This window comes from Hypanus sabinus, chromosome 25, assembly GCF_030144855.1.
Source record: "Hypanus sabinus isolate sHypSab1 chromosome 25, sHypSab1.hap1, whole genome shotgun sequence".
In the NCBI taxonomy this organism is placed as follows: Eukaryota; Metazoa; Chordata; class Chondrichthyes; order Myliobatiformes; family Dasyatidae; genus Hypanus; species Hypanus sabinus.
In genome coordinates, this window is record NC_082730.1 from 11,076,923 (window position 1) to 11,101,546 (window position 24,624).

Here is a 24,624-nt window from a genome sequence, read left to right on the forward strand (position 1 = left end):
TGGATTGGGAGGCATTAGTAACTCGGAAGAATTAACTTCTTTGTTTCACCCCCTCCCCCTCTTCGGGTTTCACCTATCACCTACTACCTTGCACTTCCTCCTCCTCAACCCCCACTTTCTCATTCTGAGCTCTTTCCCCTTCCTTCCCAGTCCTGAGGAAGGGTCTCGGCCCAAAATGTCGACTGTTTATTCCCCTCCATAGATGCCGCCTGACCTGCTGAGCTCCTCCAGCACATCGTGTGTATTGCTCTCGATATCCAGCATCTGTATGCAGTACCTCTCATGCCTGTGGGCAGAAGGGACTAGTTCGCAGGGCCAACACTACCCTCAGGGCCTACCTCCTTCCTCTAACACTCAAAGATTCTCTACCACAACCTTCATCATAAGCTTAGCAACACTACCATCACTTTGAAAACAAAATAAGGAGAGTAAGTAAGCAATAGATACTTCAATGCATTTTGAAATATTTTAATAAATTATAAGCAATAAATGCTTTCTGTTGTAATTGCACTCTTGTAAAAATCGTGTTTATATTTTCTTGTGAGGGTTATCCGATGCTCGGTGCCTGCGATACAGCGGCGAATAAGTTTTTCATTGCAACTGTGCAGACATGTACCCTGCTGGTGAAGTTTGCACTGCGCCAATTGGCTGTCGTGCCTTTCACCCCCGACCTCGGCAATGACCACACGGGGCTGTGAACTGATTTGACGTGGAATATATAAACGCAGCTCCCTCGCGTTTCAGCGTGCAGAACTTTAAATATAAAACAACAGTGGCAAATCTGTAGAAAATTCTGCCAGATCTGACTGGGGTGGTGGAGCTTTTGCTTAGTATGGTCCACTTGAACCATTAACTGTTTCCCCCCCTCTCTACAGATGCTGCCCGACCTGCTGAGCATCCAAAACACAGGAGATCCTGCAGGTGCTGAAAACTCAGGAGCATCTCCCACACACAATCCCAGCAGGTCAGGCAGCATCTATGGAGAGGAATAAAGAGTCGACGTTTCAGGACTGTTGACAACCCTTTTTATTTTGCAAAGGGTTTTCTGCGGGCGTGCGGCCGGATTGTTCGCCTGCATGAGAGCGTGAGAGCGGACGGGAGGGATCGCCACAGCCTTGCAGACGAGGTAGGGACGAACTCCGGCGATCCGGGGCGCCCGGAGGACCGGCTCTCCTCGCCGGCTGCGGCTCGCCCGCCCATCTTGCCGCACGGCGAGGCTCGTTGGCGCCAGGCGCGCCCTTTGACCTCCTACGGGAGATGTCAGTTGAGGCCTGTGCGGGAGCGGGACGAGGCTTCAGCCTGAGGCGGCGGCCGGCTCCCGGCTCCCGGCTCCAGGCCACCGACTCCCGGCTCCGCTCCACTGGGAGGCGGCGGTCTGGGGTGGGGGGAGGAGGGGGAGAGGGCCGATGACAGAGAGACCGGCGGCGGTGAGTAAACGCGGCGGCGGCGGCAAAATACCTTTCCTTACCCCCGATAGCCCCCCTCCTCCCGGGATCGGGATCTCCCGCTCCCTGCTCCCGGCATTGGACCCCCCCCACCTCCCATTCCGACATTGGATCTTCACCCTGGCATCGGAGTCCTCCCTCCTCGGTATTGATCCTTCTCTCCCCCCGCCTTATTTCCCTTCCCCCGTCCGTATACCCCCAATCGATCCTCCCTCTGACCTCCCCTACCCGATCGCCCCTCCTCCCCTCCACCGGATGGCCCCTCTGTATACCCCCACATAATCCGCCCGATTCCCCATCCGCTCTCACCCCGCCCGATCCCCCCCTTTTGCCGTCCCCTCTGATTTCCCCCTCCGCCTTCTTCACCTCTTTATTGTTCTTCCTTCTCCTCTTCCCCTCATCCCTACCGTTCTTCCCCCACTTCTGACATTTTTTTTAATCGCACTTGCCATTTTCGTTCTTTGTCCCCATCCCTTCTGTCTCCCTCCCTTCCCTGTACACCGCTCCACGTCTCGTCACTGTCAGTGTGCGAGATAAAAATCCCCTTTCTCATGGATTCCCACTTCCTGGATCATCCTGTCTCAACCTCCCTGCCTGCCAGCCCACTCCACGGGTCTGCAAAGTTTCTTCTGAGGCTGTCTTCACATTAATCCTTACTTCCTTGGACTCCTTCCCTGTACCCAGCTAACTCCCACTAACTTCCCACTAACCCAGCACCCCATTCCCACTAACTAGAAATGTTGTGTATAGTAACGTGCGTATTTCTACGTTGTTCTACCTACTGGTTGTATCGTGCTCTGTCTGTTAAGAGAAAGTTGCATTCTTTTATTATGTAAAACTTGTGGGCCCATAGAGAGAAGTAGTGGTTTGCTGAGGAGTTTGGCTTCATTGCAACAAACATTCATGCCTTGAGGTCTTCTGTCAGGAGCTGTAGGTTGCTGAAGGGCGTGTCAATCCTCTTGCCACTGTGATTAGTATTATGAAGGAACTGCTGTAGCTTACAACGCCAACTAAGAACTCTGAAGTCCCTTGGATTGACTTGTCATGTACCGTGTTTGTTGATTACAGTTGAACATTGAACATTGTAGCACAGAACAGGCCCTTTGGCCCACAATGTTGTGCCAACTGTTTAAACGACTCCATGATCAATCTAACCCTTCCCTCCCTGGTAGGGAGGTAGTGTACATGGGTTCAAAGTCCATTCAGAAATCTGATGGTAGAGGGAAAGAAGCTATTACTGACTTGTTGAGTGTGTGCCTTTAGGCTTCTGCACCTCCTCCCTGATAGGAGCAATGAGAACAAGGCATGACCTGGGTGGTGGGGATCCTTGATGATGGGCGCTGCCTTTTTGATTTTATTCTGTATCTACATTCTGTGTACCCACCACTCACTATTTAAAAGTAATCTACTTCTGACGTTTCCCCCTATACTTTCCTCCAATCACTTTAAAATGATGCCCTCTCATATTCGTTGTTCCTATCCTGGGGAAAAGTCTTTGGCTGTCCACTCTATCAATGCCTCTTATCATATTAAATATCTCTATCAAGCCACGTCTCATCTGCTTCACTTCAAAGAGGTAACACACCCAAAAGGCAGCATCTATGGAAATAAATAGGTAGTTGACATTTCAGGCTGAGACCCTTTTTTAGGATTCCACCACCTTCTCCTGAAGCTGCGGCAAAGCAAAATGGAGAATTGCACTGCACTGCCAGGCATTCTTTTCCATCATTAAACACAAACAAAAAAAGGTGCTGGATTATAGCAAATTTTTTGTCAATTTCTGTAAAAGTGCAGTTCAGCATCTACAATTGGTTTACACCCTGCCATCAGCAATGATGGTGTTAATACAATGTCTTTTTATGAGATGTGGACATTGTGGTGAGAAAGACATTTGAATGAGCATCTGTAAATTCTGATCACCCCTGGGGTGAACTTGCCTTTTCATAGAGAAGTGAAAGTTCGGCCACCTTACATCTGGAATTGCATATAGACCAAAATGACCGAGGTTTTAGGTTATCCTGAAGCTTGGGTTCCCAACCTGCAGTCCACTTCCCCCTGGGTTAATGGTAGGGGTCTGTGGCATAAAACAGGTTGTTAATCCCTGTTCTAAAGGGTATTAGTGGACCAGTTGGAATTTTGTGATAATTGGCTTTTCCATGCTATCGTCCTGAATGCCCACCTTTTAAAACTGAACTAATTTGTATTTTTCTTTGAAATGTTTTGTATAAAATGTATCTGTGATGCTGTTGCACTTTTTGTGTATATGACAATCGACTTTGATTTTTCAGAATCAGATTTAAAATCACTGGCTTATGTTGTGAAATTTGTTGTCTTTGTAGTAGTAGTAGTACATTGCATAGTTAAATTAAATAAATAAGTAGTGCTAAAACAGAAATAAAAAAATAGTGTGGTAGTGTACATGGGTTCAGCATCCATTCAGAAATCTGAGGCAACAGGGAAGAAGCTGATCCTGAATCATTGAGTATGTGCCTTTAGGCTTCTGTACATCCTTCCTGATGATAGAAATGACAACAAGGCATAACCTGGGTGATGGGGGTCTTTAAAGCTGGAAGCTGTCTTTTTGATTTTACTCTAGAATTTATTAAATTAACTGAACTTAAATACTTCCACTGCTATGCGTGTTTTTTAAATTCATATTTCTGAAATGTATGTAGGCTTCTGGATTTAAAGAGCAGATTACTATGGGGAAAATATCTGGTATTTTGAATTAGTTTTGTCAGGGTGTGTGAGTGCACCCAACCTGGCCAGCGGTGTAGTGGCATCCGCACTGGACTGCGAGGCGAGTAGTCTCGGCCTCGAAACCGGCTGGGCAAAGTGCAAGGTTGCCGCCCGATGAGCCAAAAGGCGCAGAGAGGAATGGCTATCTGTATACTGGCGTTATGTTTTGTGAAAATAAAAGTGGGTAAATGTTGTAAAGATTGAACCATCGCTATCTATCCCTACCAAGCCACAATCTTCATTCTTTTCTCTTTGGTAGCCAGCTATCTAAGACTCAACCACTCTGTTTGTACCATTGATAAAGTGAAATACAGCTGTTGCTGGAAATATGAAATTAAAAATCAAAAATGTGGGGAGATGCTTGGCAGATTGAGCAGTATTTGTGACAAGAGGGACAAAGTTAGTTTCGGATCAACAACCTCTCATTACCTGAATTCCCATTGTCATAGATGCTCCCAGTTTGAATCAGAATCAGGTTTATTATCACTGACATAGGTCATGAAATTTGTTGTTTCATGGCAGTGGCACAATGAGGCCTTCCATTGGTCAGGGTCGACCATGGCTATTGGGTCATAGCTGTTGATGTGATACGCAAGTCAGAGCTGTATGAAATGGAGAGCAAGCTGTTGCCCATGTAGCAGGCTTCTCCTCTCCATGCAGCTGGTGAATCCAAAGGAACGCCAGAGGCCGATACAGATTGGCACTAGTGGCATAGCAGGAGTTGCTAGTCAGCATTGAACTCAACATAGGGCTACCTTAGGGACTCCAGCTCCAGAGTTTTCTCGCTGGGTTTACTCCCAAAGCCTTCCCCATGAGTGGGTATGGCCGCAATGAAGTGGCGTTTTGTTCTGAGTTTTCCTTCTCCGAGATGAGCTGCCAATCACAGTTGATGAGCCCAATCTGCCTGAAATGACAGGTTTTAAGGTGCAGTAACCCGTCTTTGCCCCTTCTCCTGTCTGTAGAAACTGTTCTGCCAGGCTTAGTAGCTAAGTCACACGTGAAGGCCAGGAGCCTATTGGTTGTCAGAGGCTGTTTGAGGTGCATGTCATTGGGAGCATTTAATAGGTAGTGGGAGCTTCTCCCACTACCATCCTTGATTATGACAGTCTTAATGAACCCAGCAGCCAGTACAGTTCAGGCATAACAAATGACTATAAATTATAGTAAAATTAAATATTAAAAAGTTAACGTTCATGGGTTCATTGTCCATTCAGAAATTCAGAGAGGAAGAAGCTGTTCCTAAAACACTGAGTGTGTGTCTTCAGGCTCCTGTACCTCCTCCCAGATGGTAGTAATGAGAAGAGGGCATGTCCTGGACGATGAGGGTCTGTGCCGCATTATTGAGGTGACACTTTTTGAAGATGTCCTCAATGTGGGGAGGATTGTGCTCGTGACGGTGCTGTCTGAGTCTCCTACCCTCTGCAGCTTGCTGAATCTTCTTCACCTACTCGCCCCCAAGACGAATGTCTGTAGAATCAACAGGGTTGAATTTCTCATCTTCATAACATCATGTTACACTAGTTGTGCATTGGCCTGGCTACTGTTGTCACCCTTTTCAATGTGTTTATTGCTTCGAGATGAGTTCTCCAATAGGCACCTTGTGTCATGAGAACTCTGCATGTTCCAACTCAAACTCATCAGCATTCAGCTGACCTAGAATACTCATATTTGAGCAAAATCAGAATTGGTTTTATTAACACTGATATGTTGTGCAATTTGTTGTTTTGGGGCAGTGGTACAGCCATCATCATCATAATTATGTGTCGTGTTGTATGATATGGGCGATCATGGTCTTGTCCGTGACCGTGATTGTTCTTGGCAGATTTTTCTACAAAAGTGGCTTGCCATTGCTGCCTTCTGGGCAGTATCTTTAAAAGATGGGTGATCCCAGCCATTGTCTGCCTGGCGTCAGTGTTCGCATAATCAGGACTTTTGACATGAATCAGCTGCTCACCTGACCATTCCCCCATTTGTTCTCATGGCTCCTCATGATCCTGATTGGGAGGCTAAGCAGATGCTACACCTTTTCCAAGGGTGACCTGCAGGCTAGCGGAGGGAAGGAGAGCTTTACACCTCCACACATTGCAAAACTTAAGAAATAGTCACATAAATAATGCAAAAGAGGAATAGTGAGGTAACCATGTTCAGGGGTTCATGGACCACCCAGAAAACTAATGGTGGAGGAGAAGAAGCTGCTCTTAATATGTTGAGTGTGGGTCTTCAGGCTCCTGTACCTCCTCCCTGATAGTAGTAATAAGATTTGGATATGTCCCGGATGGTGAGGATCATTAATGATAGATGCCGCCTTCTTGAGGCGCCGTCTTTTGAAAATGACGTTGATGTTGGGGAAACTAGTGCCTGTGATAGAGCTCACTACACCCCTCTATACCCCATTCTTTCAATCACGATGCAACCAGTTAGAATGCTGTCCAACATACGTCTGTAGAAATTTGCAAGAGTGTTTTGTCACATGCCAAATTGCCTCAGATTCCTGAAGAAGCATAGCTGCTGTTGTGCCTTGTTTGTGATTGCATCAGTATGTTGAGCGCAAGATAGATCCTCTAAGATGTTGATGCCACGGGAACACAAAGCTGCTCACCCTTTCCATTACTGATGCCTTGATGAGAATGGGTGTGTGTTCTCCTGATTTTCCCTTCCAAAAGCCCACAATCAGTTCCTTGGTCCTGCTGACATTGAGTGCAAGGTTGTTATTGTTATACTACTCAATCAGCCGAGCTGTCTTCCCCCGTATGCCTCCTTGTTGCCAAATGAGATTCTGCCGACAGTGGTGTTATTGGCGAATCCACAGATGTCGTTTGCGCTGTTCCTAGCCACACAGTCATGAGCGTAGAGAGCCTCTATTTATTTATTTATCTATCTAACTATCTATCTATCTATCTATCTATCTATCTATCTATCTATTTATTTATTTATTTATTTTATTGATTTATTGAGGTACAGTGCAGAGTCCGGCCCTTTAAGCCACACCACCCAGCAATCTCCTTATTTCAACCTAGCCTAACCACAGGACAACTTACAATGACCAATTAGCCTCCCAACGAGTACCTGTTTGGACTGTGGGAGGAAACTGGAGCACCCGGAGGAAACCCACACAGACACGGGGAGGAAGTATAAGCTCAGCGGTGGGAATTGAACCTGAATTACCTGTACTGTGAAGTGATGTTCCAGTGTCACCCAAGAGTAGAGCAGTTGGCTAAGTATGCATCCTTGAGATGCGCCTGTGGAGCAGATTTTAAATATATTGATACTTGTTAACAGATCCCTCGACAGCTGCTCCCCACCTATAATGTTCAGCCATAGAACTCTGGAATATTTATGTTCTTCCAATTATGGCCCCTTGATCATTTAGCAATTATTTTGTCCCACCACATTGGCGGTTGTGCTTGTGATGACAGGTTCCTAAACTCTGGAATTCTCTTAATTCTCTCCATCTTGTTACCCAGGCCTCTCCCTTTAAAGCCATCCTTAAAATCTATCTCTGACCAATCTTTTAGAGATTTGCCATAATATCTTTTAATGAGGCTATTTCAAATTTAATTCAATAATATTTCTGAAGTGCTTTGGGATGCTTTACAAACTGTGTTTCAGCTTTTATATTTAAAAAAAATACTTGCTTTCAAATTTGTGTAATAAATTCCCTGGAAAGGGAAAGCAGTATTATATTGATGGTAGAGAATTGCAAATGTGAATATACAAAACCATAACCAATTACAGGTATGTTATCTGAAAGTCATAGGACACAGAAACAGGCCTTTCAGCCCATCTAATCTGTGCCAAACTATTGTCCAGTCCCATTGACTTGCATCTCGATACCCCTCCCATTCATGCCCATATCCAAACTTCTCTGAATGTTGAAATTAGACCCATATCCATCACTTCGCTGGCAACTCATTCCACACTCTCACCACCCTCTGAGTGGAGAAGTTCCCCCTCAGGTTCCACAATATTTCACCTTTCACTCTTAACCCATGACGTCAAGTTCAGCTTAAAAAGCCTGCTTGCATTGCACTATCCATAGCCCTCATAATTTGAGTATCTTTGTCAAATCTCCCCTCAGTCTCCTACACTCCAGGGAATAAAGCCCTAATCTATTCGGCCTTTCCATATACCTCAGGTCCTTGCCACTGATATTTAAGAACAAATTTGAGCGAGCGATTGATTTTTTGATTTGTTCAGCAGGGGTTTAATGATAAATGGTACTTTTTCCGAAGAGAAATTAAAATGCAAACTCCATGACAACTTAACTCATCGGTAATCTCATTGTCACTCTTGGGACTCTGCTAATTTGCAGTAGAAATCAGTGTGGGTGAATATTTTGATATTGCAGCTTATTGGACGGGGGCCCGTTTATGCATTTTATCCATCAGACCTCGGGACAGTCTTTTTCCTGAAATGCTCATGAGCAGTGTGCACGCCAAATTGGATGCACTTTTTTGAGCTTGGAAAATAATTGATGGGGAGGTTGACGGGATAAAAGGTTTGTTATTTGATTCAAGATTGTTTAATGTCATTTCCAGTACACAAGTGCAAAGGAGAATGAAATAATTTGATTGCAGGTATAAGTGATCAAATCTTGAGGAACCTGTAGTGTGGCATGGGTTTTTCACCATAATGTAGTAACGTCTTGGATGAAGAAATATTGTGCACAAAGAACACTAAATTGGGAGGAACAGTAATTTCTAAACAAAAAATTCTGCAGATACCAGAAATCCAGAGCAACACACATAAAACACTGGAGAAACTCAGCGGCTGAGGTAGCATGTGTGGAGGGGAAATAAATGGTCAACATTTTGGACTGAGACTCTTCATCTGGATAGGAAAGGAAGTAAGCGGATGCACAAGTCTATGCTGTCTCTGCTCAGTCCTGTTATCCTTTTAAAGATCATATGTTATTACTCCCTTTACAGATATCAAATTTTACCCACAACTGACTTTAGGTTTACAGGTTGGTATATCTCACTTTAACCCCCTCCCTCCACTCCTTTCTCCTCCCCGCCCCTTAAATAGTGAAGTCACATTTGGTATCCAATAATCCACATGAACAATACCTGAATATATTGTATTTTGCAAGATGATAACCAGACTGTTCACTATCTCTATAGTTACCTCCTTTAAATGTCTAGGATGTAATATTATTGATATATGGAAACTATTTCTTTTGTGCAAGTGTGGAACAAGGCAATGTAATCTTAAAATTAAAGGTGGGTCTTTTCGAAGCAAAATAAGGAAGCATATTTCACATGGAGGGCAGATTAGTTATGGATAACTCTTCCCAAAGGTCAGTTTCAGTCTTCAAGACTGAGAGACTAATTGGATGAGGGATTAAAGGATCTGAGGGGAACAAATTCAGGACCAGATCAACTGATCTTTTAATACCAAGTATGTAGTGACCTTACCTTATCCTTTTCCTATATCTCTAAGTATGAAAAGCATGCTTTGTAAACATTAACTTATCCTATCCAAGTAAGGCCTCAAATTTACCCATTCCCAGCTTGAAAAGGTAGCAATAGAAGTTACTGTACTGGACTCTCCTGTGGGCCAATGGCTAGAATGACTGAAATGTAATTCTTCAACAGAGATCTATTCAACAGAAGTCTGGTGCCAGCAATGTGGTATTTCTAGCCCCAAATGCATTTCGTAAAGCTGCTGCAGTTGTTGTCATTCATCACTCAGCTAAGATCAAGGGAGTGCAAGATAGCCACCAAGTTGACAGATTTCTCTAACTTCTACTAATTTCAACCCCTTCCTCTTCTGTCTTTTTCCATTCCCCATTCTGGTTTGCCTCTCACCCCTTCTCTTCTCCTCATCTGTCCATCAGCTCCCGCTGGTGCCCCTCCTCCTTCCCTTTCTCCCATGGCCCCTTCTTCTCTCCTATCAGATTCATTCTTCTTCAGCCCTTTACCTCTTCCACTTCACAGCTTTTTACTACATCACTCCTCTCCCACCCATCCACCTTCCCGTATCGCATACCAGATTCCCTTTCTTTTCCAGACCTAATGAAGAGTCTTGACCTGAAACGTCAACTGCTTAATCCTCTTCAGAGATGCTTCCTGACCTGCTGAGTTCCTCCAGCATTTTCTAGGTGTTGCTTAGTGTTTACTATAATTTTGGTATTCCTTTTATTGGTGAAGACATGAAGAGTTTAACGTTCGCCTCATTGAATTGTCCCCAGCAAATCAGAGAACTTCACTCAAAATATAATTTGATTTGTGTCACTTTCACGGCTCATTGTTGCTTCAAAGTTTGGGACTTGACTAAGTACTTATGTTCTGTTGTGGAGTTGAACTCAGAAGCTTTTGATTTTGAGGTAAAGTGTTGTCAACTATAACAACACAAAATAGGTCTATAATATGAGAGCAAATAGTACAAGAAAGTGAAGTTTTCAATTAATGAGTTCAAAGTAAATTTGTTTTTTTACCATATACTTCTTGAGATTCATTTTCTTGTAGGCATTTACAGGAAAAAATAAATACAATGGAATTTATGAAAAACTCTACATAAACAAAAAGACTGACAAAAAACTATGCAAATAAAAATAATACTGAGAGCGTGAGTTGTGAAGTCCTTGAAAGGGAGTCAGTAGGTTGTGGAATCAGTTCAGAGTTGTGGTGCATTAAATTCCCACCAATTCCTGTAAGGAGTTTGTACTTCTCCCCGTGACTGCGTGGCTTTCCTCCGACTTCTCTAGTTTCTTACCACAGTCAAATGATGTACCGGTTGGTAGGTTAATTGTTTTTTGTAAATCGTCCTTTGATTAGACCAGGATTAAATCGGGGGATGGCTCAAAGGACTGGAAGGGGCTATTCTGTGCTGCACCTCAATAAATATATCAGAAGTTATCCATACTGGTTCAGGAGCCTGATGGCTGATGGGTAATAACTGTTGCTGAACCTGGTGGTGTGGGACCCAAGGCCTCTGTACCTCCTACCCACTGGCAGCAACAAGAAGAGACCACAGCCTGGATGGTGGAGGTCCTTGATGGATGCAGCTTTTTTTTTGGCAGTGCTCCATGGAAATGTACTCAGTGTAGGGCAGGGCTTTGCCTCTGGTGGACTGGGCTGTAACCAGCAGCGATAGAAAGGAAATCTTGGCTTTAAAAATTGGGTGCACGGGAAGAGATGGAAAGATTGTGTGGAATCTTAGGGCAGCTAATGTTAAGCCATTCAATATATTAAAATTCATGCACTTGCATAAGCTTTGCATATTGCATTTATAGAAACATGTCTGACTCCACGGCATATGGTTGTTATTCAGAGTTTCAGAGTTATATGCTTTGATGATAAATGAAGCTTTGAATCTTTGTATGTTCCTGGCAGTTTCAAAGGTACATTTAATGTCCGAGAGATGTATACAATATACATCCTGACATGCTTTTTCTTTGCAACTATCCACGAAAACAGAGGAGTGCCCCCAAAGATTGAAGGAAGTTAAATGTTAGAACCCCAAGGTGTCCCCCCCCCCCCCCCCCGCCAGCTCCCGTCTCTCCTGTGTGTAATTGGCAGCAAGTAACATCTTAGTTCCTTCACTTCATTGCCTTGCTGGTTACCTCATAATTCTGCTTGTTGTATATTATTTTCTCGTATTCTGTTTCATAAATGTTCTCCGTCTGTTGTACACAAAATGCTGGAGGAACTTGACACATTCTCCCTGTGACTGCATGGCTTTCTATTTGGAGTCGAATAAGCAGTTGGTATTTCAGGCTGAAACCCTTTCATTAGGACTCTTGGCACAAAACAAAGACAGTTTATTCCCCTCTGTAGATGCCGCCTGACCTGATGACTTCCTCCAGCATTTATAAACACAAAGTTCTGCAATGTTGGAAATCCAAAGCAACACACACAAAATGCTGGAGAAACTTAGCAGGTCAGGCAGAGAAATGAATAAAGAGTTGACTTCTCAGGCCGAGACCCTTTTCCAGGACTGGAAAGGTAGGGAGGAGATGCCAGAGTAGAAAAGTGGGGGGTGGGGAAGGAGGATAGCCGAAAGGTGATAGGTGAAGCCAAGTGGGTGAGAAAGATAAAGGGCTGGAGAGGAAGGAATCTGATAGGAGAGGAGAATGGGACCATAGGAGAAAGGGAAGGAGGAGGGAACTGGGGGGGGGGGGGAGGGTGTGATAGGCAGGTAAGGAGAAGAAAGAGCTAGAGTGGGGATTAGAAGGGGGGGATTTTTTTTAACTGGAAGGAGATATCGATATTTATGCCTTTAGGTAGGAGGCTACCCAGACAGAATACACAGAATACAAGATGTTGCTTTAGCATCTTGCCCACAATGGGTAAATTTGGAATGTAAATCTGTACAAGACTTTTCATTGTTTTCAATTTTAGGATCATCACTTCCTTTTTCTTTATCTAAATTGAATAAACAAATAACTAATCCCATAGTTAAACATATATTGCGAATATGGTTTCAATTTCGTAAATTTTTTGGCTTGAATAAGTTTATCTTATCAAGCCCTATTTAACTTTTTTTTTCTACCCTCTTTTATGGATCAAGCCTTTGTATTATGGAAAACAAAAGGTATAACTTGTTTTCGTGATCTATTTTTAGATAATAGTTTTGTCCTTTGAACAGCTACCTAATAAATATAATTTACCTAAAACTCATTTTTTTTAGATATTTGCAAGTTAGAAATTTCTTGAATAATATGTTACAGTCTTTTCCGAAATTATGTCCAATGGACATTACGGAAAATTTTTTAGCTCTGAATCCTTGCCAGAAGGGTTTAGTAGCCACCATTTATAATATGATCATGAAAATACAGCCAGAAGTACAGAAAAAATTAAGAAGGAATGGGAAAAAGAACTTCATTGTCTTATACCACTGAGCAGTGGGAGAAAATTTTACAATTAGTCAATTCCTTTTCTATTTGTGCTAAACATGCCCTAATACAATTTAAGGTTGTACATAGGGCTCACATGTCCAAGGATAAACTTGCTCGATTTTACTCTCATGTTAATCCAACCTGTGACAGATGTCATTTTGAAGTAGCTTCATTGACCCACATGTTTTGGTCTTGCCCTTGAAGGTTTGCAAAATTATTGGAAAGATATTTTTGGTATTATTTCAACAGTTCTGAATATCAAATTGCAACCGCATCCTATTACTGCAATTTTTGGTTTACCAATGGTGGATAATATTTGTTTATCCCCCTCAGCTTGACAGATGATTGCATTTGTTACATTAATGGCTAGATCTATCCTATTGAACTGGAAAGAAATTACTTTTCCAACTATATTTCAGTGGTTTTCTCAAACTATCTCTTGTTTGAGCTTAGAAAAAATTAGAAGTGTTGTCTTTGATTCTTCAGTTAAATTTGAAGACACTTGGAGACCATTTATCCAACGTCATATCAGTTAAACTGACTTTTCTTAAACCCTGCTTCTATTATCCTTAATTATTTGGATGGAGGTGCGGAGTTATTGACGCTACTGTGTATATTTGACATAATGCAATGGCCCATATTGGTTAGGTTTTTCTTTTTTTGGGGGATTTTTTTTCTTCTTATTTACTCCCTTTTTTTGTAATTACTATGAGTTTGGGAAGTTATTATATGGATTATCATCTATATGAATGTATACTTAACCTATTATGTACTTTCAAACTCTCTGTATTCATATTTCATTTATGTTTGTTTAAAATTAATAAAAAGATTAAAAAAAAAGATGATGCTCCTTCACCCTGAGGGTTGCCACATCATGATACTATAGGAGGCCATGGGCCGACATGTCCTCTATCATTTTGTGTGCGTTGCTCTGGATTTCCAGCATCTACAGAATTTCTTGTGTTTATTGTATGATATGTTTTATCAACATACAATGCAACTGTAGTAGTATTACCAGTGCAATGATTTAAGCCAACTATGTTGTTGTCCTGCGTGGTTGTCTTTTGGTGGGTCTTCAGAGGCTGATCTAGGATCCACATCTTCAGACCTCATTGAAGAAGAATGCAACTGTGGATATAATAGAATGCACTGATGCTGTAAAGCAAACTATTTCCCTCCCCCTCATTTGGGGTTAAAACGGTGTCCTTTCATTTAAAACCAATTTATATGTTGAGGTATCACTTCAATTGATTGATATAATGAATTCACTACAGCAGCTTGCTAATTAACTGGTGTAAGCCTGTAGCTAATATTTGGTGACCCTGAACAAAAGGTGACAGATATGATAAGTTACGTTTTGTCAATCGCTCCAATGGATCTTGGGAGCAACAGAGTCCAAGTTAAAGGTAATGAATGAGTTTCCCTTTTGAAAAACTATGTGTAAAGAAATTTGATTTTATAATCATTTAAAATATCATGCTTTGAATAAAATAATTTGCATGCATTTTGTTATTTTAATTAGGAAAAGAGTTATCTAGCAAGCATTTGCAGCTATAATTTACATACAGTATGTAGGGGCATTTCTACATCTACTGATTGATTGGCAATAAATTAGAAGGCAGGGGACATCTTAAAGATAAAGAGTTGGTTCCCAGTTGGGAAAGTGGAATGAAGCATTTTGTTGTTGTGGATTTTTAAATGAATTGGGCTGAATATTAAATGATAATGTCTGTGGCAAATTGGTGGTGTTAATCAAATCTGGAGAAGCAATGATGCAAGGTGGAGATGTTTGGAAATCCCAAAAGAAGGGCCAAGATGCCTGAAGATCTGTTTCCTTGAAAATTTAATTTGTTTTCAAATTTTTTCAAAGGAAGTCATGCATCTGACAACACACACAAAATGTTGGAGGAACTCAGCAGGTCAGGCAGCATCCATGGAGAGGAATAAATGGTTGACATTTTGGGCTAAGGACCCTCATAATCACTTGACTGTTAATTCCTCTCCATAGACATCCTAATTATGGGTCACAGCCCGAAACATTGACTGCTTATTCTCCTCCACTGATACTGCCTGACCTGAGTTCTGTTGGTATCTTGTATGTGTTGATCTGGATTTCCAACATCTGCAGAATCTCCTATGTTTATGCTTTGGTACATCTGACTGGCTTGGTTCTGTACCATAGAATTACCTTAATAAAGATAAAACAAAACTTCTGAATTGTTGGTTTCAGTTTACATACACGTATGTATGCTTTTACTAGCAATGGTGGGATGCAGGAAAGCAGTGGCTCTCCAGCTCCCAATAATGGTGTTAGTTTCAGATTCTTAGATCGTGTTTCATAGTTTCTAGTCAGGGCTCAGTACTCCAAATCTTCGTGACTACAGTCATACAGAACTCTTGGACAAAATTACTTCTAAGCCACTAGCAACAGAGTTAATAGCGGTGATCAACGACTAGGAATTCTATGGACACCAGACCTGGCCAGGGTGGCTTGGTGCCAGATGCAGGCAGTGTTAAAAGGCAAGAGAGCTGGGGAACAAGCTAGGCTGAGAGCTAACCCAACCAGACCTGCACTACCATCACTTCTCCTGATCAGAGTCCGCTCACTGGAAAACAAAATGGACTCACTGGGATGGAGGATGAATGCACAGAAAGATGAGAATCTGCTGCATTCTGGTTTTGAGTGAAACATGGTTAAACGAAAACGTGCCCAACTTGGCATTTCAACTTGACAGGATGAATCTGTTCTGCACAGACAGAAACTCCCTGTTGAGGAAATCCAAAGGAAGTGGAATTGACAAAGCTTGGTGCACAGTTCATCTGTAGTTAGCAGTCACCGTTCAGGGGAAATTGGGTATCTTAATGATTAAATGCCAACCACATTACCTGTACAACGAGTTTGCTGTTGCGTTCACTATCGCCGTCTACGTCCCCTCGAGTTTGAACACCAAGGACACACTGGGAGAGCTTTACAGTATTGTTAACCCTCTACAAAACAAACATCCAGACTATCTCTTTATAGCTGCAGGAGACTTCAATCATGTTACCTGCAGGGCATTTTACACAAATTCCTCCAACATGTCACCATGGCCACTAGGGGAACAAATGGACTGGACCACGTTTATACAAACAGACGCAGTACATACAAAGCCACCCCACACCCACATTTAGGCCTCTCTGACCACATCTCCATAATGTTAATTCCAGCATACTGATGGCTTCTGAAAATGGAGAAAACAGTCAAAAGTTCCAGCACAGTATAGCCTAATTGAGGCAATCTCTATACTTTAGAACTATGCTAAACGGACACTTTCAAATCTTCAAGAAGCCCACCGCTGATGGAGAAGAAGGAAGAAGGAATATCCTCAAGGAATATCCCTTGTCTGTGACTGTTTATATCAGTAAGTGTGCAGGTGATGTTAGTTCTTCATGAACGGTCATCTCACTACCCAACCAGAAGCCCTAGCTGAGCTCTGAGATGCGCTCCTACTAAAAGCCCAGACACTACCTTTAAGTCTCAGAGCAGCAAGGAGAAATCTTCTCAGGCAACGAGAGGGCAAAGAACACCTATGCTCAAAAATGTCAGGAACACCTGTCCAAGAATGATCTACAGCATATGTGACTGGACATCAAGGGCCTTACTGACTATGCGAAGAGAAAGTGTTGACAGTGTTACGTATTCAGGCAGCAATAAATATATGAGTTCGGCAAGGTTTTTTTTTATAACAAACAACACGTTTATTAAACACAGAAAACAAACCCCCCAAAAGTAAACAAACACTAATGCAACCGGAAACTGCTGCTGAGCGGCAGCCCAAACAGTTCTTAAAGTGATATTGCAAAAACAGTTCTTAAAAGTGGCATTGCCAAAAGTTCGATATGCTCACAGTCCATTTAAAAGGAGAGACTTTATAAGACGATTTAGGTTCTCTTTCACGTCGCTTGCTTCGATCCCCGACGTCGAACTTCCCACGAAGAATTCACGAAACAGAACGGCTTAAAGGCACTGACCTTTCCTTCCACGCTATCCTCAATCCTTTCTGGTAAACCCAGGGATTAACACGAAGATAGTCAACGAAATCCTTCCAAATAAGGATCAAACAAAGGTCAAAACCCGTTTCACCGTAGAAAGCAATTCTCCTCGATCTTTAACTTTCGAACTTCCAATCTCCACTCTCCACTGTCTCGAACTAACAGAATCGTAAAGAACCTGCTGGCAATGACCTTTTAAACTTTAGGCATTAAATAAAAACTTCATCCTTCAACTAAACTGCGTCATCACTTAAAACATGCAGTGGCATGAAGTCAACTTGGCAAATCCAGCCACGAACTGCCCCTCCTCACAGGGTGGGGTCTACCTTTTACAACCTGTAAAAAAAAAACCTGTCACATGATCTCTACTGGTGGGAAAATGACGTCATTCCACCATCACAAGACCATCACCTCAAGTCCAGTACAGCTTCAACCCCAGTCACATGACAAGGGCACCACTGTCATGTGTCACGAGTACGTAACAGCAGTACCAGTGGTGTCTCTATCCCTGAGGGTTTAAACAACTTTTAAGCACACTTCAAGGCGTGCAACGTAATAGAAACATAGAAAACCTACAGCACAATACAGGCCCTTTTGCCCACAGTGCCGTGCCGAACATGCACTTATTTAGAAATTACCTAGGGTTACCCATAGCCCTCTATTTTTCTAAGCTCCATGTAAGCTTCTCCTCTCCCAGGTAAGCAGTCACTATCTGCAGTAGTAGTAGACGTGAGGAGGACTCTGCAGAGAGTCAACCTCTGTAATGTGGCCGGGCCAGAGAAAATCCCAAGCTGAGTACTCAGGGAGTGTACATAACACTGATGTCTTCAAAAACTTATTCAACACATCATTCATCCAGGCTGGTGTCCCCCCATGCTTCAAATCAGCCACTGTCATTTCTGTACCAAACAGCTCTACGCTTTCAGAACAAAATGACTTCTGCCTGCTGGCACTGATGCCAATCATCATGAAATGCTTTGAATGGTTGGTAATGGCACATATCAAAAACTCCATTCCTGCCACGTTGGACACATCTTGAAAGGATATGTATCTGCAGAAGAACAAAATGCTTCTTGGGCAGTGATTGAAAATAGGGTTTATTTTGGATAAAATGTAATGACAGTACATTATCTTACTGGCTGGTCCATGGCCACTTGCACTGATAATGTTACACAAGAAAGGACCAGGGATTGTCTCTGGCTTGTATGTATTCCCTTTTCATCTTCATCAATATTGGCCCTATTGCATGCAAAAAAACAATGTACTGCTGCATTACCACAGTGATCTTTCAATCTTGTCTTGGATTGTAACTAAGTTTTGCTACTGCTTATACACTTTGCTTCCCCATTTTGTTTTGAAAATAAGTGCAGTAAATTAAGAATTCAATTCTGGTTGTCAATTCAGTTTCCAAAATTAGTATTTTGGAAATTAAGGAGATTAGTGCATCTAAACATGCAGTGAAATGTGTTGTTTGTGTCAATAAACAGCACAGCCTGCGTATGTGCTGGGGCAGCCCACGTGTGTGGCCATATATCCAGTGCCAACATAGTCTTGAAAAAGCGTCTCAGCCTGAAATGTCGACGGTTTATTAATTACCACAGATGCTGCCTGACCTGCTGAGTTCCTCAGGCATTTTTGTGTGTTTCTCTGGATTTCCAGTGACTGTAAAATTTCTCGTGTTTACGATTTGCTGCCGTAGTATTTTCACAAGACATCTACTCTTGCCTGCACGCCTTTGAGTGTGGGAGGAAGCCCACACGCAGTTGTGGGAAGAACATATCAACTACTTACTGACAGTGGCGGGAATCGAACCCCGATCTTAAAATTGCTAATGTAAAGCGTTACACTAACTGCTGTACTGCTGTGTGTATTGTGCATGCAAGAAGTTAGTTGTGATGACCTTTATTCCTCAATTTAATTGCCATTGCTATGAATGAGAGAATACCAATCTACTAGTGCTTCTTTATTCTTGTTATCACATATTTTATTCAGTTTACACAGAATTCTAAACTTAATTGGGTTGGCAAATTATCATTTGGTAGTTACTTTTTCAGCAGTGACATGCAAAGATCATTAACTAATTCATTTCTTTAAAAATGTATGACCAAGTAAAACCTCTTGATAAACTGATGTTTATCGACCTCCTTTTGAAATGAGCTTACTTTGCTTGGAGTTCCATTAGAGGTGAAATGCTTGATAAAATAAATCTTGTTCTTGTCCTTGTCCTTGCCAATCTCTCTAGATTCCTGTTCTCATTATGTTATTTCAAAAACCATACATAGTCTGTGTGGATGGCACAGTAGCATAGTGGTTAGTATAATGTTATTAGAGCACCAGTGATCTAGGTTCAATCTCACTGCGAACTGTAAGGAGTTTGTACGTCCTCCCCGTGACTGTGTGAGTTTCTTCCAAGCACTCTGGTTTCCTCCCACATTCCAAAGATGTAGGGGTTAGTAAGTTAATTGGTCAGAAGGGTGTAATTGGACAGCGTGGGCTTGGAAGGGCCTGTAACCCTGCTGTTTTAAAAAAAAACTTTCATAGTCTTCTACAACTTTTGTCTTTCTGTTTACAGCTCACTGCATTCTTTTCTGCTGTATATTCCCATCTTGTTTAATTTTTGTGACTTTTAGTGATATTAATGGGTTCTTGAATCGGCAGTAGTGATGACAGTGATGACGTCTGTGGACTCATTTTTGAGAACATCATTTGTTTGCTTCCTTTTGCTGCTTGCACAATTTGTTTTCTTCCCCCTGCACATTGGGTGTTTGACAGTTTTTTTAATGGGTTCTACTAGGTTTCTTTGTTTTGTGGCTGCCTGCAAGGAGATGCATACAAAGATTGTATATATAAATGTATTTGGTCTTTGACTTGTTCAAGCATCTTGCCCCACTTTTTGGATTTCCAGCTGAACTTTACCACCTTGCAATGTCACTTCTCTGAATTTGATAGACAATTTGCTGCTGTAACCAAGCTTCTATCATATTTCTGCATCTGAATTGCTATATTAATGCACTTTGTTGTTGCATGTTTGAGATGATGAGGCTTCTGTACACTTGGGAACTTCCTCTGTCAGTAACAACTTAGAGGTGTTCCATTGACCTGGTTAATTATTTTAAAAAATAAGTACAGTAGCAGAAAATATTCTTGCCCAGTCTTCTTTTGGTTATTACTTCAGTATGAAAGAAAATAAAAGCTCTATTGGTTTCAATGAGGCAACATTTATTATGCCAGGAGAAAATGCAGCACATGTCTAATTCAACTGATCAATGAGACAAGTGAACTGAGACTAGATAGGAGGAAACTGATGTTGTTTATAAGCACCCCACTTATTACCTTAATTATCTAATGTATCTAATTATCGATATATGTAATTAGCCAATCATGTGGCAGCATCTCAATGCATTAAAGCATGCATACATGGTCAAGAGGTTCAGTTCAGACCAAACATCGGGTTGGGGAATAAATGTGATCTAAGCGACTTTGATTGCGGAATGTTTGTTGGTGCCAGATGGGGTGGTTTGAGTATTTTAGCTGCTGATCTCCTGAGATGTTCATGCATAACAGTTTCTAAAGTTTACAGAGAATGGTAGGAAAAGCAAAAGGCATCTAGTGAGTGACAGTTCTGTTGACAAAATTGCCTTGTTAATGAGAGAAGTCATAGGAGAATGGCCAGGCTGGTTCAAGCTGACTGGAAGATGACAGTAACTCAAACACACATTACAGCATTGGTGTGCAGAAGAGCTTCTCTGTATGCACATCATGTTGAATCTTGAAGTGGATGGGCTACAGCAGCAGACTATGAACAGGAGATACTTAACAGAAAGTGGTTGCAGATGGTTGCCTCTCTGACTAGTGGTGTACTGTAGGTATCAGCACTGGGTCTGTTGTTGCTGTCATCTATGTCAAAGTTCAAAATAAATTTATTATCACGATACATATATGTCACCATGTACAACCTTGAGATTTGTTTTCTTGTGGGCCTACTCACTAAATCTATAAAATAGTAAGGATAACAGAATCAGTGAAAGACTGCACTAATTTGGGCGGATGATAAAGCAGTTAACTGGATCAGCAAATTTGTGGTAGACACCAAGATTGGGTGTAGTAGATAGCGAGGAAGACTATCAAAGCCTGTAGCGGGATCCAGACCAGATGGAATTTAATGTAGATGTGTGAGGTCTTGCACCTTGGGAGGACAAACCAGGGTAGGTCTTACACAGTGAGTGGTTAAGGGAAGAGGAATGCAGTAGAACAGAGGGTTCTGGGAATATAGATTAGTAATTCCTTGAAAGTGGCATCACAGGCAGATAGGGTTGTAAAGAAAGCTGTTGGCACAGTGGCCTTTAAATCAATGTATTGTTGGGATGTTATGTTGAAATTGTCTAAGGTATTGTGAGGCCTAATTTGGAGTATTGTGTGCAGTTTTGGTCACCTACCCACAGGAAAGACGAAAAAAAGGATTTGAAAGAGTGCTGAGAAACATTGCAAGGATGTTGCTGGGTCTTGAGGACCTGAGTAATAGGGAAAGGGCAAATAGATTAAGATTTTATTCCGTAGACCAGCGTTTCTCAACCGGGATTCTGCAAGAGGTCATGATTTAAAAACATCTAAATATTGTCTTTTAAACATTGCACGATGCTAGCACTTGCAATGATGTGCAGTGACTGAGCAGCCCTGTTAACAATCTCATTAGAGGTCTCTCAGCCCAGTATGGCAGTGCGCAGTAGGACCATGTTTATCTGGTTGAGTCCATTCTCTGTTTTTTGACTTGAGATGAGAGGCCGTTGATAATTGGTGAGTGCTGTATTGCACAGAAGGGAGGACAGTGGGCTGATGAGTGTAAAGTGTGTTTTCCAAGCATTAACTACTCTCCCAACTTGAGCTGCGACGTTAGCCTGTCCCTCCCAAATTACTTCCCCCAACTTCCCCTTGTGGGAATGAACAAACTCTACTGTGTAGTGGAAAATTGGAGGGAAATTTTCATTCTAAAGAAGGAATTTTTATACGTCGTGACTCAGTTGCTGGCCTGTCATTTTGCTGTTGTAAAAAAATAGAAATTCCTGATGTTATCACAACACACTGCTTTCTTCACAGAGAGGTGGTGATGGCAAAAACTCTTGGAGATTAAATGAAAAAAAATTCTGGATGATGCTACAAAAATGTTTTACTTTATTAAACAAAGACCAGTTCACTCAAGAATGTTTTAAAAACAGCACTGTGTGGAAACCTGGACAAAGAGCACACCGATTTCTTGATACATACAGAGGAAGTTCTCAACAGGATGTTTGAGCTGAAAGGTGAATTGCAGGTGTACTTTCAAGAAAATAGTAGGCCAGATTTTGCTAGGTGCTTTGAAGCTGAAGGATGGCTGCAGAAACTAGCTTACTTGACAGACTTTTTCATTGTATGAACCAGTTCAGTTTCTACAAGGCCCTGAAAAAAGTGTTTTGACTTAAGTGACAAGATTCTTGGATTTAAAAGGAAACTGAATCTTTGAAAAATTATGTTGCAAAAGGAAATCTTAAAAGTTTCCATTGCTGCTTGGGCTTGAGAGTGAAAACTGCTTGGCAGAAATGCAGAACAAAATTCAACAGTATTTTCAACATAAGTGTTTGACTGGGTGAGGGACCCTTTCTCTGAATTTCTGCTCAGCTGGAGAACTTCTCTTTGAGAGAAGAGGAAGAACTCTGTGAGCTGCACTCTGATCGTGTACTCAAGATGAGATTTTCTGACCTGTGCCTGGACAAGTTCTGGATTTCTGTAAAAGAATAGTATCTTGCTATTCATAGGGAAGGAATGAATATTTTGTTGTAGTTTTCAACTTCTTACATGTGTGAGCAAGCTTTTTCTTGTTTAACAAACATCGAGAGCAAGGATAGAAATCATCTCATTTCAGTTGAAGGTGAAATCTGTGTGTGCTTATCTCAAGTTCGACCCAGAATTAAGTATTTGTTTAGTTTTGGCTGATGGTTTTTAGTAACTTTATTATTCAACATTGTCAATAAATTTTCCTGTTGTAAATAACATTAACTAAAATCAATTTACAACCTTTATTTAAATTAAATCTACTGAGCCTACTTTTAGAAAAATTAAATTCCGTTTTGGCTTATGCCAGGTATTTAACAAAAATGTATTATGTTTGCCTTATCAGTTTTTAAAATTTATGAAAGGGAAAGAAAGAGATTAACTTTAAGAAAGGAAGGCTGAGCTTAACTTTCTTTTCCAAGAAAGGTTGGCTAAAAATTCATTCTCTACTCAAAAGAAGCATTGACAATTATTTTTGGGTTATTATATCTACAACTTACTGATCATGCTAACATACTGTGAGCTGTAGATACAATCATTTTACGCAAGGGTTCCCCGAGACCTGAAAATTATTTCAAGGGTTCCTCCAGTGCAAAAAGTTTGAGAAAAACTACCCTAGACCACGGAAGATTGAAGGGAGATTTAGTAGAGTTATACAAAATCATGAGGGGTGTAGATAGGATAAATACAAGCAGGCTCTTTCCAGTGTGGTTGGGTGAGACTACAACTGGAGGTCATGGGTTAAGGGTGAAGGGTGAAATGTTTAAGAGGAAAATGAGAGGGAACAACTTCACTCAAAGGTTGATGACAGTATGGAATGAGCTGCCAGCTCAAGTGGTGGATGCGGGTATGACTTCAACATTTAAGAGAAATTTGGATAGGTACATGGATGGGAGGGGTATGGCTTCAGTGCAAGTCAATGGGGCTAGATAGATTCAGGGTTCAGCGCAGACTAGATCGGCTGAACGGCGTAATTCTGCGCTGTAGTGTTCTGTGACATTGACATTTGCCTTATCTTGCTAATTTGTTGTTAAATGGGCTCTGTGACCCAACTCAAGCCTGGCATCACAGGCTAATTGGTTTTGTTTTTGTTCCTTTGTGACCCCTTGAGATCTGCAATCATAGTTTTGCTGTAACCTTGCATTTGTCTTCCTGTGATTCTTCCCCTTTCACTCAATGTGTTGCATTCCAACCTTTTCAGCTAGAAACCAAATGGTTTTGCTCGGCTTAAGACATACGGCCTCATTTGGAGTGATCAGCAGATGGCTGAAGGTCAGCTTCAGTGTAGCCTTTTGACTTTCAGGAATTTGGAACTTTAGTCTTTTCTCCTGGCATTTTAAGATGCTCCCCAAAAGTGAATGGGATCCAGGTCCTGCTCACCCTCCTTTGCCTGCAGAACATGCTAAGGCATTTGTTATTACCTTATTTGTGTATTGGAGTGTTACAACTTGAGAGCTGGAAATGGAATTTAGATTCCATTAACATTAGTTTATTCTTGAAGTATGAAGGTGGATAATGCCCACTGGTCTTTCTAAGTTACTCATCACAGAGAAACAATTCTTGACTAGTCACAATCAACCACATAGATGGGTTTTGAGAGCAAACTCAATCGGTGGAAGGCGAAACAACAGTGTGAGTAAGTGTTCTCCCAGGTAATTGCAATCTGTTGAGTGATATTCCTTGAACTGAGAGTCTGGAAGGGAGTTAGCTTAAATTTCATGGAACAACAGGAAGAATTATTACTTTGTATTAGAGGTGCAT

General features: G+C 41.7%; 1 protein-coding gene across 5 annotated transcripts in view; it reads left to right on the forward strand.

Moving 5' to 3' along the window:
- The first annotated feature begins 744 nt into the window (after nucleotides 1-744).
- Nucleotides 745-24,624, forward strand: part of LOC132381005 (fibroblast growth factor receptor substrate 2-like) — a 108,576-nt gene continuing 84,696 nt past the window's right edge. For 2 of the 5 annotated variants that reach the window (XM_059950078.1, XM_059950077.1), the window contains exon 1: nucleotides 1,226-1,427. The gene's annotated coding sequence lies outside the window, so the exon portion shown is untranslated. Of the gene's footprint in view, nucleotides 1,127-1,221; nucleotides 1,428-24,624 lie in introns of those variants that run through there. The other 3 variants (XM_059950080.1, XM_059950083.1, XM_059950082.1) reach the window with 3 other exon arrangements.